General features: G+C 41.0%; 1 protein-coding gene across 7 annotated transcripts in view; it reads left to right on the top strand.

The window, feature by feature from the left end:
• The window catches only part of GLI3 (GLI family zinc finger 3), a 207,163-nt gene that overhangs the window by 113,619 nt on the left and 76,709 nt on the right, over positions 1–16,835 (top strand). The gene's annotated exons all lie outside the window — the stretch shown is intronic.

Here is a 16,835-nt window from a genome sequence, read left to right as displayed (position 1 = left end):
CTCTCCATGCTGTGGAGGAGATTTGGCAGCAGTCTCCTCCACTCCTCGCCTGCAGAATTGGCTTTATTTAATCTTTGTAGTCTTTACTCACTGTGTAGTTATGTCTGAGAAGGAGATGAATGAGGTACTTCTTAAACGAGTCCTCCTCTGTGAGTAGAATTAATTGATATTAGCGCTCCTAACTGCTGCTGAAGTGCTGGACACATTCATTGATGTTTGTTCTGGTCTAACAATTAGTTGCTTGCAGTAGCACAGTAAATTTACCTGAAGTACAGTGTCTCTGTCATAGTTTCCTTTTCACTTTGTGTTTTTTAACTGGAATATCGAATTAAAACAAAAGATATAGCTTATTTTTACCCCTTTTGATGTATATGTAATGCTAATTGATGTATATTTAAGTCATCTGCGTTTTTTTAGTCAGAATCACATAAGTATATTTCATTGTGATTGTTTGGCCACAAGTGCAGTTCCTGTGCGATCTCCGCGGAAGCCAAGCTGAGATTGACAGTGGAGGTCCTGCTGCAATGGCCAGGATAGGAGTTAACGTTTAACCCCTTAGATGTATTATTAATAAAATGCCTTTCAAGTTTTGCCAACAGGCATAATACACTACAATGCAGAAGTATTGTTGTGTATTATAGTCTAAGGGGGTAAACTATCTTCATAGGAAATAAAAAAATTATGTTTAAAATATTAAAATAACCTTTCCTACATAATAAGCATATGTAACGACCTTAATTATCACAATGAACCTCGTAAATTGAAATAAAAAAAACTGTGCAAGAATTGCTGTTATTCTTTGTCAAGCCACTTTCCAAAAAATGAAATGAAAACAAAGTATACGGCTCCATTTACATAAATATAAAAATAGCTCCCAGAATATAGCGGCAGAAAAACAAATGATTTTTAAAGTATATTTATTGTGCAAAAGTAGTAAGCATAGAAAAGAATATGTATTTGGTAATGTCACAATTGTAGTGACCTTTATGCTGCACGGCGAATGACACGCAAAATGATCATTGAGATTTAATTGAATAAAATACACGTTTTACTGAATCTTTTCCCACAAATGATATATTTCTCTGCTCAGCTGGTTCTGCTTGCTCTAAACTTGCTGCCCACAGATTGTGATAGTTTCATTTTTAAGCCCAAACAGGTAAGGTCATTAAGGGGTTAAATAAGTTAAAAAGATTTATACAAATGTGTGTGTTTAAATGTGTGATGTTAAAAAAAAACTTATGTATTATAGTTGTTATATGATAATCAATACTGATAAATGATGGAATAATCTAATTAAAAACGGCGCTAAACAATTCAGAACTGCAGACACCCTAATATAATTCATTGGGGTCTGTTGGTCACCACTAATGTGTCATTTATGTGAAGGATCTGGCATTGCTTTCCATGTAAAAAGCTAAACATGACACAGATGTGAACAGAGCCTAAGGACAAAAAGTTATATCAACATTTTCAAGCTCAGGATAACGTGGTGTTTTTAAATACATTTTTTGCTATATACTGAGATCTATTAAAGGGGTTTTCTCATCATGAGATTGTCTTTATACTATGAAGCCAGTCGTTTGATCAGTTGACCGCCATAGATAGACAAACACAATGCATCCGCACTTTGCAAACATTTAATATACACTCCTCAACATTGATTGACATTGCAGTGCCAAGAAGGAAAAGCCATAAGGTTATAAAATGTAGGACGTAGCAGGTGTTGCTAATATCTGCACGTAGTAAAATTTTCAAGCACCTAGCTGTAATCTGTGGTATGGGGGAAGGGCATAAAAGCTAGATTGAAGTTTTTAGCCACATGAAAAAATAAAAATAAGAAGAAGGTTTTGACACTTGTTGCAGCTTGAGAGGGACAGAATCTTTGAACTGAGTGACCTTGGTTTACCACTCTACCAGATTGCCAAACGTCTAGGCCGAGAAATCAGATCTGTTTGATGTTGTGTGTCCTGGTGGTTGGGAGAACAACAATGAACTGGAATGACAGCAAGAGATGCACAGAGGCAGATCTCTGCACAGATAGATCATCTGATCAGAAGAATGGCATGTAGTGATCCACTCTGTTCTGCAAGTGAAATTAGAAGTGACAAACAGTGTCTATACAAACCATCAAAATGTGTTTACATGACACTGGGCTACGAGCCAGATATCTAGCTACAGATATTCCATTCCATATTCCATCCCTGCCACCAATCTCAAAGGCTATTATGATGCACAGCAAGGCTGGAATGGAGGTATATCCTCTTCAGCGATGAGTCCTGCTTTGTCTCAGACACAGTAATAGCTGGAGATTGGTCTGGAGACCATGTGGGCAACGCCTTCACAAAGGAAAATCACACCAGTCCTACTTTGGGATTATGATTTGAGGTGCAATAATCTACCAGACTCCTCTTGTTTTAAAGGGCTTGTCCCACATCAAATATTCTACAGTTTTCAAACCAGCACTTGGATCTAAATACTTTTGTAATTGCATGTAATTAGAAAGTTAGCATAGCCGCGTAGTTATCCAATAAAATCTACCTGTATAGCACCACCTGCTGTTAGTTTTTTTTGTTTCTTTGTCCTGCTCACTGAGAAGGCTGCACATGCTCAGTTTCATCCTTCATCTGCCTCCTGAGCTGTGATAGGGAGAGCTGAGACACGCCCCTTAGCTGCAGTAGAAGAGACACTCCCCTTGAGCTGTCAGCTTGATATAAATCTAACAGAGCAATGAATGGGGAGATCTCTGGATCCGTGTGAGGTACAGGACTTGTTCTAGCATTGTTAGAAAGAGGTTGTCGTGTACTGTATGATGTCTGATTTTCATTCTTTACATTAGTTATGGGATAAACCCTTTAATTTTAGGTACACTAACAGCTCGGCATTACATTGATTCAGTCATGGAACCAGAGATACGGCCATTTCTCTAATGTGCTCCAGGAGCCGTTTTTCAATGCGTCAACACCAGGCCGATTGTTTCTTGTGCTACTGTGTACAGCCTGTGTGGCTTAAACCTGTTATGATGGCCGTCAGCATATCTGGACTAGTCTCCCATCCCACATCTGGGATGTCAATGGTTGGTAATTGCAAAGGGGCTGCCAGCAGCAGAATTTAGATGAATTGTGTGCTCAAGTGCATTCAACATGGTATAACATTTCTCAGACAACCATTAATAACCTCATTGATAGGATGCCAAGGTGAGTATGTGTATTTCTGCGCATGGCACTCATACTCGATACTGAATAAATCGAGATTTTGGGGAATATTTTTTTCATTTTTTTATCATTTGCATGTCTTTCGAACCTGTAATTTCCAGAATTCTATGACTTTTTGGTGTTGTAATTTCAACGTTGAGTGTATGAATTAATGCTATATATACACTTTATAAATAAATATGAGGTATTAGCAAAAACATCAAAATTATTTGTTCCCATCTACCACAGCAAGGTGACCATTTTCAGATGGAACCCTGTATTAATGGCTATAGATTGGACATCTGAAACTTTTTTCAATCAGCTGATCTGACTAGGGGAAGTTATGGAGTATCAGTGCAATTCTGCAGATTACATTTCACATTACCTGCTGTTTATTCAGTATTTTAAAATATTCCCTTTATGCCTATTGCTACTAATAGCTCAGATAGTAAACAGTATTTAATCTATTGGGCAGAATTGTCCAAGTCAAATAGTATTTGAGTATTGGGAAGTATGGCAATTTTTTATTTGTTTTTCATTCTTTAATTCTCTTGCATGATGTGGCTGTGCTCCAGCTGCTGCTCTTAGACTAGCGAGCACGTATTAAGACTTCATCACAAAAGAGTAGATTAAATTAAAATCTCATAACATGAAATATGCTCCATATTAACTGAATGACAACTCATTTGCTTCTGAATATGTAGGGAAATCACAAATTAACCTGCCTTTGTTTTCTAGTCATAGCAGTTGAATAGTTCGATAATTTCAATTATATACGTGATAAAAAGCCCAAATCCATACAAATGCAGGATTTGACATACGCATAAAAGGAAAAAAGATATTATTTTGGTAGTGAAATTTGCTTTAGAAAGCTCATGACCGAAACTGCTCAGACTCCCAAACAGGAGAGACACTATAATTGGTAGGTCTGGTGTTTAGTGAATCACGTTTTTATGTTTTACTATTGCACACTCTATGCATTTTGCCTGTTGACAGCTTACTGAATATGGTGTTAAAATCCTTTATTCAGGGACGGATTGGAAACTTAAAGTGGCCCTGGAAAAAAAAAATTAAAAGTGACCCCATGTTGCAGGAGTGTTTAAATTGATCAGAGGCAGGGCAAGATAAGTAGGAGTGGTGAGCAATACCATAGCACAAAATACCATATACCACAGTGCAGCTCAATATACTGCCCCAAAAGCTTTACCTCTGTGTTGGCCATCAATAGCTGCCATTTTCTGCCCTCTTCCTCCAGTTGTCTCTGATTGTGGTCACTGGTTAGATACATGAGTACCTCATTCTCACAGAGTAAATTACTGCTGAGAGCTCATTATGTACCAGGCCAGTGGCAGAGGGGGGGCTTGGGTGGCCCCCTGGGCATTAGCCCACCTGGAAATTTCCCGATAAGATCTAAAGCCAATCTGCCCCTGCCTTTATTATTCTGGCTAGAAGCTATGGATGAATTACTAGCAGTTTGCAATGAAGGTCTAGATGGGTCTCTGCACAGTCTGACCTTGGCAGCAATGGTTGGATAATGCCAGACTGTGCAGGGATACATACCCAAATGGTAACACCCATCTGGACCTTCATTGCAAACCGCTAGTAATTCATCCATAAATTCTAGCAGGAATTATAAAGGAATGGCACATCATGGAGTCATGCCAGTAGATGCTCCAGAGTTGTTATTTGTATATTTGCTAAAACAGCAATGTCAGGAGAGATTACAAGTCCTCTTTGAAAGGGTTGTGTAGCTTTGAACAATTATTTTTTGTTAATAGGCCCCTTAAAGGAGTTGTCTCACTTCAGCAAATGGCATTTATCATGTAGGTAAAGTAATACAATGCACTTACTAATGTATTGTTATTATCCATATTGCCTCTTCTCCTGGCTTGATTCATTTTTTTCACCAGCATGTACACTGCTCGTTTCCGTGGTTACGACCACCCAGCAAGTCAGCAGCGGTGGTCATGCTTGCACACTTTAAGAAAAGGCAGCGGCCTATGTGCACTCCGTGGTCCCGACCACTAGAAAGGTCAGCACTTTTTCCTATAGTGTGCAAGTGCGGCGGGCCGGTCCCGCGCCAGGGGTCTCTTCTACAGGTGTTATGTGAGTTTTTGTACTTTTTGTTGTGATGCCAGTTGCATTCCAGAGTGTTATAAGGGTTGACTATAGTGTCCCTTAGGTGCAGCTTTTGCACTTGTCATGGGTCTCCTACCTGGATATCTGGAACCCCGAGCGTGGTCGTCCGCAGCAATGATAAAAGGGTTAATGGTTGAGGTATTCGTAGAAATTACTGGAGTCCAGACTTTTATTAACGTTGAAACAGCTTTACTTGAATAAACTTTCATCAGAAAACAATCTTCCAACTTTATCTTGGTTATAATCAGATTTTGGTTTAACTTTTGGCTGGCAAACGCAATCAGCTCTGCTACATCTGAACTCCTCAGCTTTGCTATGCTGACAGGATTAAATAGGAACTTTTTCTCCCTGCAGCACTCAGCTTGCTATAGTCTGACTCTGTCTTTCTGTCCGCATCCGTAGATCCGTTCCACGGCCCCGCAAAAAAGATAGAGCATGTCCTATTCTTGTTCGCAATTGTGGACGCTAATAGACATTTCTATCATAGGGCCGGCTACATTCACACGGCCGGTATCCGTGTTTTGCTGATACACATTATGCAGGATATGGCAATAAATATGCAAGATGATACAGGATCAGCCAAAGGAGAAAGTGGGGGTGTGCAAAAAGTAGTAATGCCACTCTGGGGTATTAGACAAGCCTGTCCATCACCGCTGCTGGATTCCAGGCTGGTCGTAACATCTGGATACATGCTGAGATTGGGAAAATAGATCAAGCCAGCAAAGGAGGCAATATGTACACCCCTTTCCCACAATACCACACCCCTTTCTGTTAAGCCACACCCCATTTCAAGCTAGGCACAGTCTAGGTGTGCCATTTATGCCACAATCTAGGTGCACTCACATTAGTAATGCGTAGCCTGTCTCCAATCTGGCTAGTAGACGAGTGCTCTAGAATAGGGCCTTCCTCTAGTATTGTAAATTCCCTAATGAGGTAATTTTTTATAAACAAGAAAACCCCAAGAAATCATTTTGGATTTTAGAATCACTGAAAATAGCTGATTATCAGATTTTAACTTTTATTGCACATGTTCTGTGTGTTGTGGCAGATAATTCACATGTGAAAAGCTGCTGAAATTGGTGTGAGACATCTAATTAATCACAGGAGATAAATAATGCAGACTCTTGATATACTGTACATTGGGGGTTCGCTGCGAGCTCCTTGTCTGTATCCTTTGTGCCACTGTCAGCAGTATTTGGATGAACTCATGTATTCACAAGCAGTGAACCTGAAGCAGGCTGCCTCTATAGACGGCTGTCAAACCTGTTGCAGTGGCCGATGATGCACTGAACTGTGACAAAGTTTTCCCCGGCACAAAGATGCCTCTCATGATCAGTACAGCACCAGTGACTGCAGGGTCACGCTCTACAGCCTCCAAATGTACAACATTTACACTGTACGGTATTAATACTGTGCTTTACACTATTCACATGATACTTCATGCCATATTCAGACTAGGGATTGACCGATTATCGGAATTACCGATATTATCGGCCGATATTCATGATTTTCAAAGTTATCGGCATCTAACCTTGCCGATAATGCGTCCAGCGAGCTATCACAGAACATGAGCGCGCTCATGTTCCCTCAGCAGCACAGGGGAGAAGGAGTCACTCTCTCCCTTCCCCTGTGCCGTGCTACCAATAAGGAGAGACAGGAGGAGGAGGGGCGGGCGCACTGCGCCACCAATGATCATTAACGTCTAATACAAATACAGGAGGTGGTCCCCAGCCTATATGACAGGAAGCTGTGATCAGCGGCAGTAAACCCCTCTGGGGCTGCGCCTGAGGGGTTAACTGCTGCCGCTGATCGCAGCTCCCTGTCAGAGGCAGGGTGTCGGCTGTGTGATTCTGCGCCGACACACCCGCCTCCTGTATTAAAATTGCAACCTCCCCCCCCACTCCCAGTATTAAAATAATTGGTGGCGCAGTTCGCGACCCCCCCAGTATTAAAATCATTGGTGGCAGTGGCCACAGGGTCCCCTCCCCTCCTCCTCATTGGTGGTGCAGTGGCAGCTTCTGATCGGAGCCCCAGCAGTGTAATCCTGGGGCTCCGATCAGTTGCCATGGCAGCCAGGACACTACTGAAGCCCTAGCTGCCATGGTAAGCTCCATGCTGCTGTGTGCACTATGCAAAGGGCAGCAGGGAGAGTGTGAGGTCTTATTCACCCTGATAGAGCTCTATTAGGGTGAATTAGGGATTAAAAGATGACCTCCTTTCCAAATTTTATATATAAACAATAAATAAATAATACATATCACATATTGCCACGTTTGAAAAATCCAAACTAGTAAAATATAAAAAAAATAAAATGTGGTGACTGCCGTAACAGATTTTTTTTTTTACCCTATATCCTGCTTCATACACATTCATACTATTCTATACTCTACCTTTATACTGTATTCATACTGTACTTTACTTTGTACTAGGGTTCATGCATATTCATACTATGCAGAACTTAGTATATTCATAAGGGATTTACTGCATACTTCACTTCATAAAGCATTCACACTATACAGTACTTCATGCTGTAACAATATATTCATATTATACTTTACACTATTTTCTTCATGCTGTATTCAGACTGTAATTTCAATATATATTAGAGCTGCACGATATATCGCAAAATGAATCATATCGCGATAATCGGCAAATGCGATATGGCGATTTGGCCGACCCGAAAATGCTGCGATTATATATAAAGGGGCCCCGCGCACATAACTGGCTTTGTGTGTAAAGTATTTTACTAGTGTGTGAAACAATCTCTCTCCTATTGATAACAGGTCCAGCCTCTGTACTCACTGTCACAATGAATGCACTGCAGCGAGCGGGCCGGCCGGCGCGTGACTGACGTCACTTAGTAACGCTCCCTGAAGTGGGAGGAGCATTACTAAGTGACGTCAGTCACGCGCCGGCCGGCCAGCTCGCTGCAGTGCATTCATAGTGACAGTGAGTACAGAGGCTGGCCATGTTATCAATAGGAGAGAGATTGTTTTACACACTAGTAAAATACTTTACACACAAATCCGCAGTTTAGGACACATAGGGCCATGAGGGGGACCAGCATAAGATGCTATATGTCTTATGCTGGCCCCCCTCATGGCCCTATGTGTCATAGCACACATCCCCTATAACAGTGTCCTCCACAGATCCCCCATAACAGCGCCCTCCACAGATCTACTCCATAACAGCGTCCTCCACAGATCCACCCCATAACAGCATCCTCCACAGATCCACCCCATAACAGCGTCCTCCACAGATCCACCCCATAACAGCATCCTCCACAGATCCACCCCATAACAGCGTCCTCCACAGATCCACCCCATAACAGCGTCCACCACAGATCCACCCCATAACAGCGTCCTCCACAGATCCACCCCATAACAGCGTCCTCCACAGATCCACCCCATAACAGCGCGTCCTCCACAGATCCCCCATAACAGCGCGTCATCCACAGATCCCCCATAACAGCACGTCATCCACAGATCCCCCATAACAGCGCGTCATCCACAGATCCCCCATAACTATGTCATACCCAGTCGTGTCAGAGGCTCATATGGGAAAATCCAAGCAAATAGACCTCTAGCACAATTCCCTTAAAATATTGCATCACATATCGTTATCGCAATTTTTAGGGCCCTAATCGCAATCGCACAAAATTCCCATATCGTGCAGCCCTAATATATATGTAACTAGATGCACTCAATAACTGGATTTTATATGTGTAACTTTTTCTTCATGATAATAGTAGAGGCAATGTATTACCTATGTAATATAATAAGTCAATTCAGATTTATTGGAAAGTGTGTCTGTAATTGCAGTTTAGAGAATATTTCAAGTTTATCCTGATTTTAAAAAATAAATAAACTATAAAATTATATATATATATATATATATATATATATACACACACACTTTAAGTTCTTCTTGTCCTACATGTATTTAAAATAGTCCCATATGTCAGAGCTGGACAAATTCCAGCAAACAGGTAGCCAATGCATCTGAAACGTTGTCTCTAGTGACTAAATTTCTGTTTCATTTTAATTCATGCATATGAATGTTCTTATTGTTGGCAACTAAAATGTTGGCATCTGGACTGATGTAAGCGGCTCCTAAAGTCTGCAGTATTCTTCATGGCTTTCATATATAATTTTAATTCTGTGAGACAGATGTCTGGATTTTTTCAGGAATAATACTTGAAAGTAAAAGTGTTAAAAGCATCAGGTCAGCGGCAGGAGTGACTTCTCTGTGGAGACTGTTCATGGAAGTGTGTCGTTTTTCTTAAAGAATTTTACTTTACTGCAACTATAGATCAATGTGTGACATCACGGAGCAGAGAAATAATGTTTATGAAGCAGGGTGAACACTTGAACTAATGAGGTCTATAATGCTTACCAGGCAGACCGAGGACAGGGTTGGGCATTGCCGTCGTGAAGCAAATATACTTCTGTGAAGGGTGTCCTTTGTTTAAGCATTTGTGATCTCACAGTAAAGTTCCAGTGTACTCAAGTGTTTGGAGAGCTATTGTTAGCTGGTTCTTTGTGTCCTTTGTAGAAATGTTTATCTTTTCTTTCTTCTCATAGGGATCCCCGGTCTCTCTTCCAGCATACCCCCTCCTTGCAACTTATTTTTTGCTTGAATGACATTCCTTTGGGCACCAACCTCTTACTTTTTGTAAAAGGATTGGTTTCTAATTCTTTTTATTAGCCCCCTCTTATAGCTGCCTTGGACCAGTAACCGGTTTTTGAAGTATTCCCAGTGTGTAACTTACAATGGTTGTCCCAGAAGCAATTAATATTGTAATTCGAGGGACTACTGTAGCTCATACTGTATTACCAGCTTTTGAAGACCACTTAAGTGACTTCCACCTAGATGGTAAACATTCATCCCTTGTTTATACCAGATTAATGATCAATTTTCTTGATGGAGACACAAAAAGTGAAGTTGGGTATATCAAATAGATTGCATAAAGCATATATGTCATTTAAAATAGTAATGATTGCATACTGAATGGGGCATGAATGATTGGTACTATGATCTTTTTTTCCACATCTGCCGACAAACAACTATTTGTGATGCCTCAAAAAAGATGCAATCACCTGACAAATGAACGCTTGCTTTTTGTCGGGGGATCGACGTTAAGTTTACATGGGGCAGTGATCAATTATTGGCTCTGTAAGTCCTTTGTCTGACCACTTACTGTATAGAAGAAGCCTCAACTAGGCTTCAGGTGTCCTCAGATGTGTTCACTGAGAGAGTTTCTAATTCTACAAATTAAACATCAGTAATGCCATTGATTGGTTATTCTGAGTGCATGGTCATCTTACTGGTGGACTTGCCTTTATAAATTCTCTACACTAGTGAACCCTACTTAAAGGGATAGTTCTATAGGTTGGCTTCATTTAAGAAATTCCCAAAAAGTAAGGCCATCACTTGCAGTCTTTTTGAGGTTTTAAACAGTTGTTTTGACTTATCATAGGGCCCATTATAGTACTAAATATTGCAATTCTGGCCATAGAAATCATCCATTTTTAAGGCATAATGAGTTCGGGATTAGTTAAGGCTACTTTCACATGGATCGTCATGGAGCTGCAAAAATGCCTCCGTTACAAAATATACAACCGCATGCATCCATCATGAACGGATCCGGTTGTATTAGGTCTTCTATAGCCATGACGGATGCCAGATTGTGACAGAGAAAACAGATCTGTCCCCATTAACTTGCATTGTGTGCCAGGACAGATCCGTTTGGCTCCACTTTGTCAGGCGGACAGCAAAACGCTGCCGGTATTGTTTTGGTGTTCGCCTCCAGAGCAGAATGGTGACGGAACGGAGGCAAACTGAAGCATTCTGAGCGGATCCTTTTCCATTCAGAATGCAATAGGGCAAAACTGATCCGTTCTGGACCGCTTGTGAGAGCGCTGAATGGATACCACATCGAAAAACCAAAATACGTAGACAAGTAGAGTCTTCCATCTAATGAATGCTAGTCATTCCTGGCCACCTTCTTAATTTTTCCTGTGATTATACTACACACCACTTACAGATGCTGTGGACCGCTCTCCGGCTGGTGTAGATAGCGTAAGCCATTAGGAGGTTATCAGACTGCAGTGCAACTGTCCAATTCTTCTTCAGTGGAAAAAATAATCAGAGGTTATGAGGTTAAGCAAAGAGATGGAGAACTGAGAAAAAAGTGCAGGTTACATGCAAGGTTTGCCTGGCGTTGTACAGCGGTGCTAAGCACATCCACTCTGTGGCTGAGACTTCATGATTAATGGTGTTTATTCTTGACAGAAGCCTCCTCTATTTATCTGCAATACAGTTTAGTGATTTTATCAGTCACCTGAATGAGAAATATTCAGTCATACCAATATTGCAGTGTAAATTGAGTAGAGTCACTTTTTATTATATCTCACAGCCTTATCATCCTCACAGTAATTTTCTCGCCGTGGTTTGATACGGAAAGGCTGGATTTAGCTGTACTTGACACAAAGCCTCTTCAATTCCACTGAAAGTTCAGACTGCTCTTAGAAATGCAAAAGAAAAAAAATACCTCACTCTTATCCAAGCAATTTCAGGATTTGAAAGAATACAGATAAAGAAGCTGAGACCTGGATGGGGAAAACGATGTAAATGTGGAATCGTCTAATAGCAGCAAAGTGACTTGTGAAAAGGTCCTTCAGTATTCTAACTTTGAGGCTCAGTTTAAAGCGTTTTGCCTTGATATGTAGCTCTGTTTGTTCTAATCAATGACAACCCGGCTTTGGTCTCGGGGAGACCCTATCCTTCATCTAAATGATTACAGACACTTAGCGGCTGTTTGGAAATTTCCATGCAGTATTTAGAGCTATATGAAATGAACCTCAAAGAGAAGCGCGTATGTTTAATAATGCAAGCATTCAGCTAATGTCCTTGGGTACTTACCGGTACCTACCTAAAGATACTATAACCAGCTCGTCTGCAGTGCTTGTAAAGAAAGTTGTTAGTTTTCTTACACCGGTCTATAAGGTTACAGTTAAAGGGTTTGTCCCAGAATGACAACGTATTACCGATTCACTTAGGTGGTAAGTGTCTGATTGGTGGGAGTTCAACCACTAGGATTTGTTTGAATGGCTGAGATTGAGCATGGTCATTGCTCCATTCAAAGTTTATGGGACTGCCGGGGGTAACCAGATTAGCCAAATAAAAAGGGGCCACCTATCCCCTCACGCTGATGTTATAACAGTGCCTGCACCACTGCTCCTGTCCTGACATGGCAGGAAGGCTGGCAGCGGGGACCCAGAACAGCAGCGATGGAGGCTCGTTGAGGTGAGTATAAGTGCTGCTATCTTTTTTACACCCTTTGTATCCCACTACAGGCCTTTTTTATTTGGTGGGAATACCCCTTTTAAAGGAATTGCCTAGCAAAAAAATGTTTTGGACATCATAGAAGGGGATCCACCATCTGGTTTCCACCCTATGATTAGTAAACCAAGCTAGTCTATATATTCATATGAATGGTCACCAGGTGGTCACTGGTGGTTAGAGAAGCCGATTGTGGGCTGGCTTCTATTTAAAAATAGAGCTATTCTGATCAATCCATTTAAAGGGAACCTGTCGCCTCTGCTATGCTGTTCTCGCTAAGGGCATTATAGTATAGTGACGGACCTGCTGATTGCAGCAGGTTGTCACTTTTGGGCTAGAATTCAGCAGTACTGACGGTGCAAACCTTACAGCGTGTGCCAGCACTGCAAGGGAAGATGAGTCCGAAGAGACTCCCCTACCTCCTGCCCATGAATGGCAGATTTCTTTTATGTTAAAGCACAGAAAAGCAAGGACAGTCTAGTGGAGGTGACAGGTTACCTCTAAGGCATTAAGTTATAATCAATATTAACATATAATTAACTTTTTGGGTAGAAAACAGCTGAACTGTGCATATTATACAGAATACCCACCTACAATAACATGTGCCTTGCAAAATTGTAAGAGGCTATCTTCTTATGTCCTGTGGCGATTGTTTTAGCAGTTGTTTGATGGCGGTACCTTCTACAGTATATATGCACTATAACCATCTATTGTTTCCTGTTGGATTGGAGGCACTGGCTCCGTAAATCTATTGCTTCCTGAGTGGTGTCCTCACACAACATGCCCTCTTTTTTGAATAGCCCAGTTTCTTCAGACCATTGCAGCGTTTGTTCCTAATGGAGCTAGAGACACTGAAGTGCATGCTCCTAATAATTGCCTATCTATTTCTTTGTCACTTGATTCGTAGGCTATTTATTTTACTATTCCTGTAATGTAGCCTAACCTTGTGAGTAACATGTAATTATCTTAAACATAAGTTTATGGGGCACATTTATTAAGACCAGCGTTTTCTGCCCTAAACTGGCAGTGGATCCATAACTTTGACGCATCCAGCGGCAGTTTTAAATGTAAGACAGCTTCTGAGAGGTCTTAGATTTAGACCTTTTTCTACGCCTAAAACAGGTGTATAAAATGGTCACTGAGACGGCCTGCCAGCCATTCCCCTTCTCCGCCTACGTCATGCCCACAATTTTAGAGCTGGCGTGAGCGGGGCAAAGTCGCAGATTGCGGCTCAACTAACTGTTGAAGTTCGGAAACTCTCAAGCTTGGAAGGAAAAAGAAAAGATAATTTGACTTCTACAAACAGATGAAAACTTACACTATCCTAACTGTTCTGAAGTGGGAGGAGGGCCAACACTTACAGCCTGATAAACATATTATAAAGAGGATGAAAGTATTATTAACAGCGTTTTTATTGTATAACTAAGCATTCTTTGTTGCTTATTCCCACTTCTTTCTTTGCTGTCAGTACTTTGTGTTCGAATATTTGGCTTAATATTTTGTGAGATGACAATAATTCCTAAGGGCAAAGAAATATGAAGGAGAATAATTTCTATTACAGGGTCTTATACATGACACAGTGGAGTCATTTGCACGCAACGCAGCAGTAGACAATGATCTTGTAGTTGAGTCTAAATTCTTATTCTGTAGTCTGATGTGGAGGAATCGAGCCAATGCTGTATTCATACAGTCTTCTGGACTTTTCAGGATATTGCTTAAGGCAGTCCCAATCTCATGACAACATTCATACGCCAACTGTGCAGAATGAATGTTAGGCAAAGCACAGTCTTTTTTTTCCACTGGATCACCAATTCTCAGGAAGAACAGTTTTGAAAGTAGTGCTGGTCCGAAAAGTACTCTGGACTAGGGAGCAGATTCCACCTTCCATTTTTCACAGATCCTTTTGAAAATGAAAGATGGAATCTGATTGGTTGCTTTGGGCAACTAAGGGTACTTTCACACTTGCGTTATTGGATCCGGAAATCCGTATGCAAACGGATAGCATTTGTAGATGGATCCAGATGCGCATCCGTCTCACAAATGCATTGCAATACCGGATCCATCTCTCTCGTGACATCCGGAAAAACGGATCTGGTATTTTTTTTTCTCACATTTTTAAAAGTCTGCGCATGCACAGACCGGAAAACCGGATCCGTTTTTCCGGAAGACATGGCATTAATCCATTTCAATGGAAAATAATGCCGGCATTCCGGCAAGTGTTCCGGAATTTTGTACTGAGAATTTTATATATATTTTTTCGGTACGCAGCCCCTAGGTCGGAACTCAATACCGGAAAACTTTAACACTAGTGTGAAAGTACCCTAAGCCCTAACCAAACATTAGGTCCCTCTAGGACGTGGCTGAGCTATCCTCAGTCCACACCGTCTGTACAGCAACTTGTAATACTTGCGGTTTCCTTGCATAGGACAATCAGGGTCTCTCAAAGAGATGTGTCTTCTCCCTCTCTCAAGTCAAGTGACCTGGGGAGCCTGGTTAACTAGCACCTTCCCATGTGCTCCTCATCAGGACCCAGGCTAGAGGTTTTAACCCTTTCCTAAATTGCTTTCCTCAGCATATGTTAGGAACCTGGGAGACACATATACACCCCGAATTACTTCAACCTCTGAAATACCTATACATATATATATATATATATATATATATATATACTGCAGCGTTTCATCAATAATATTGGTCTGAACAGATGAACAGAAACGAGAATTGTTCTATAAAACTAAATTAGCTCTTCAGGAAGAAACTGGGCAACGCATCTGATTCTCCTGCAAAAAAGAACTGAGCATTACTTGCCTGGCATAGTCCAGCTCTCCTGGCAGGGCTTTTTTTTACCCGGCTTCAGCGGTGACATCATGTTGACAACACTTGACCACTGCAGCCAATCACTGGCCTCAGTGGTGCATTGAAAAAGCCAGTAATGGCTGCACATGTTTACGTGATGTTACCGCTGCAGATCTGGAGCGGCGACACGAGATCTGTGCGTTAAGTAACAGCTCTTTTTGCAGGAGGATCCCATGTGTTGTGCAGTTTCTTATTGAAACCGGACAACTCCTTTAAAGCGACCCTCAAGGTAGGAGCTAGGGTCAGTACCTATAGGGAATGATTGACTTTTCTTTATTTTCCTCAGATCTTTCTCTTTGGCTTCTTTTTAACTCAGTTGCATTAGGGCAGATCTGTAATTTGTGACTATAGTTTAGGTACAATGCCTACAGGCAGTCTTAGGTAGTCTGAGACACACCTCTGGACACACCTTGAGCTGACTGAACCAATGATGAGAAAAGGGGTGTGTCTCACAGTAGGCACTGTATTTGAACGATAGTCATAGATCACTGCTCTGCCCTAATGGAGTTGAACTAATATGTAGAAAAAGAGCAAGATCTGAGGAAAATAAATAGCAGGTAGTAATCCTCTATAGGCCCTTACATATTGTTTTTGAGGATCACTTTAAGCCATGCCGTTGTATTTGCTGTTTGTTTAACAGTAAAAATAATAAAATGGAAAGTAATGCTCATTTTCCTAAAATATGCATAGTTTAGTATATATTTTAATTTGTGATGAGAATAAAGCAAAGTTTTATAAGTTCTCGATTTCATAGATAGGAGAGGAATGAGGGAGAAGAGACGAGTATCACATACACTATAGCATTGGCTCTGGAGCTCTCCCGGGAATTGCTTTGATCTGTGATTAAGATATCTTTTTGTCTAGCCTGGAAGACATGGTAGAACTGCCTCTAACATTAGATTACAGTCTGCTTTGGTGACATCTGCCAATAGCAGTCCTCACTATTATCGAAACACATCTACTTCTGTATTGAGGAGCCCTCTGTCTCTATGCCGCAAGTTACTTAATTAGACTCTCTGTCTTTTTGCTTGTCCAAGGGTTTTTCTGTGTTTTGGTAAAATCATATATACACTAGCATTTACAAAATATTTAAACCTCTAGAAAGTTGAAGGGAGACTTATAAAAAACACTTGCATAATAGATCACTACAAAGTCACTACACGGAAGAGGTAGGAAAATTAGGCAGAATATAAAAACAGCACCACTCTATAGGTTCTGTGTGGTATTACCCTTGAATGAACAAGAACGCCACTGTTTCCAGAAAAAAAAAAAAACTGCTAAAGGGATGAAATTGCTGTGAAGTCA

The sequence above is a fragment of the Bufo gargarizans genome, chromosome 5 (assembly GCF_014858855.1).
Source record: "Bufo gargarizans isolate SCDJY-AF-19 chromosome 5, ASM1485885v1, whole genome shotgun sequence".
NCBI lineage: Eukaryota > Metazoa > Chordata > Amphibia > Anura > Bufonidae > Bufo > Bufo gargarizans.
This window is presented reverse-complemented; position numbering and strand designations above follow the sequence as displayed.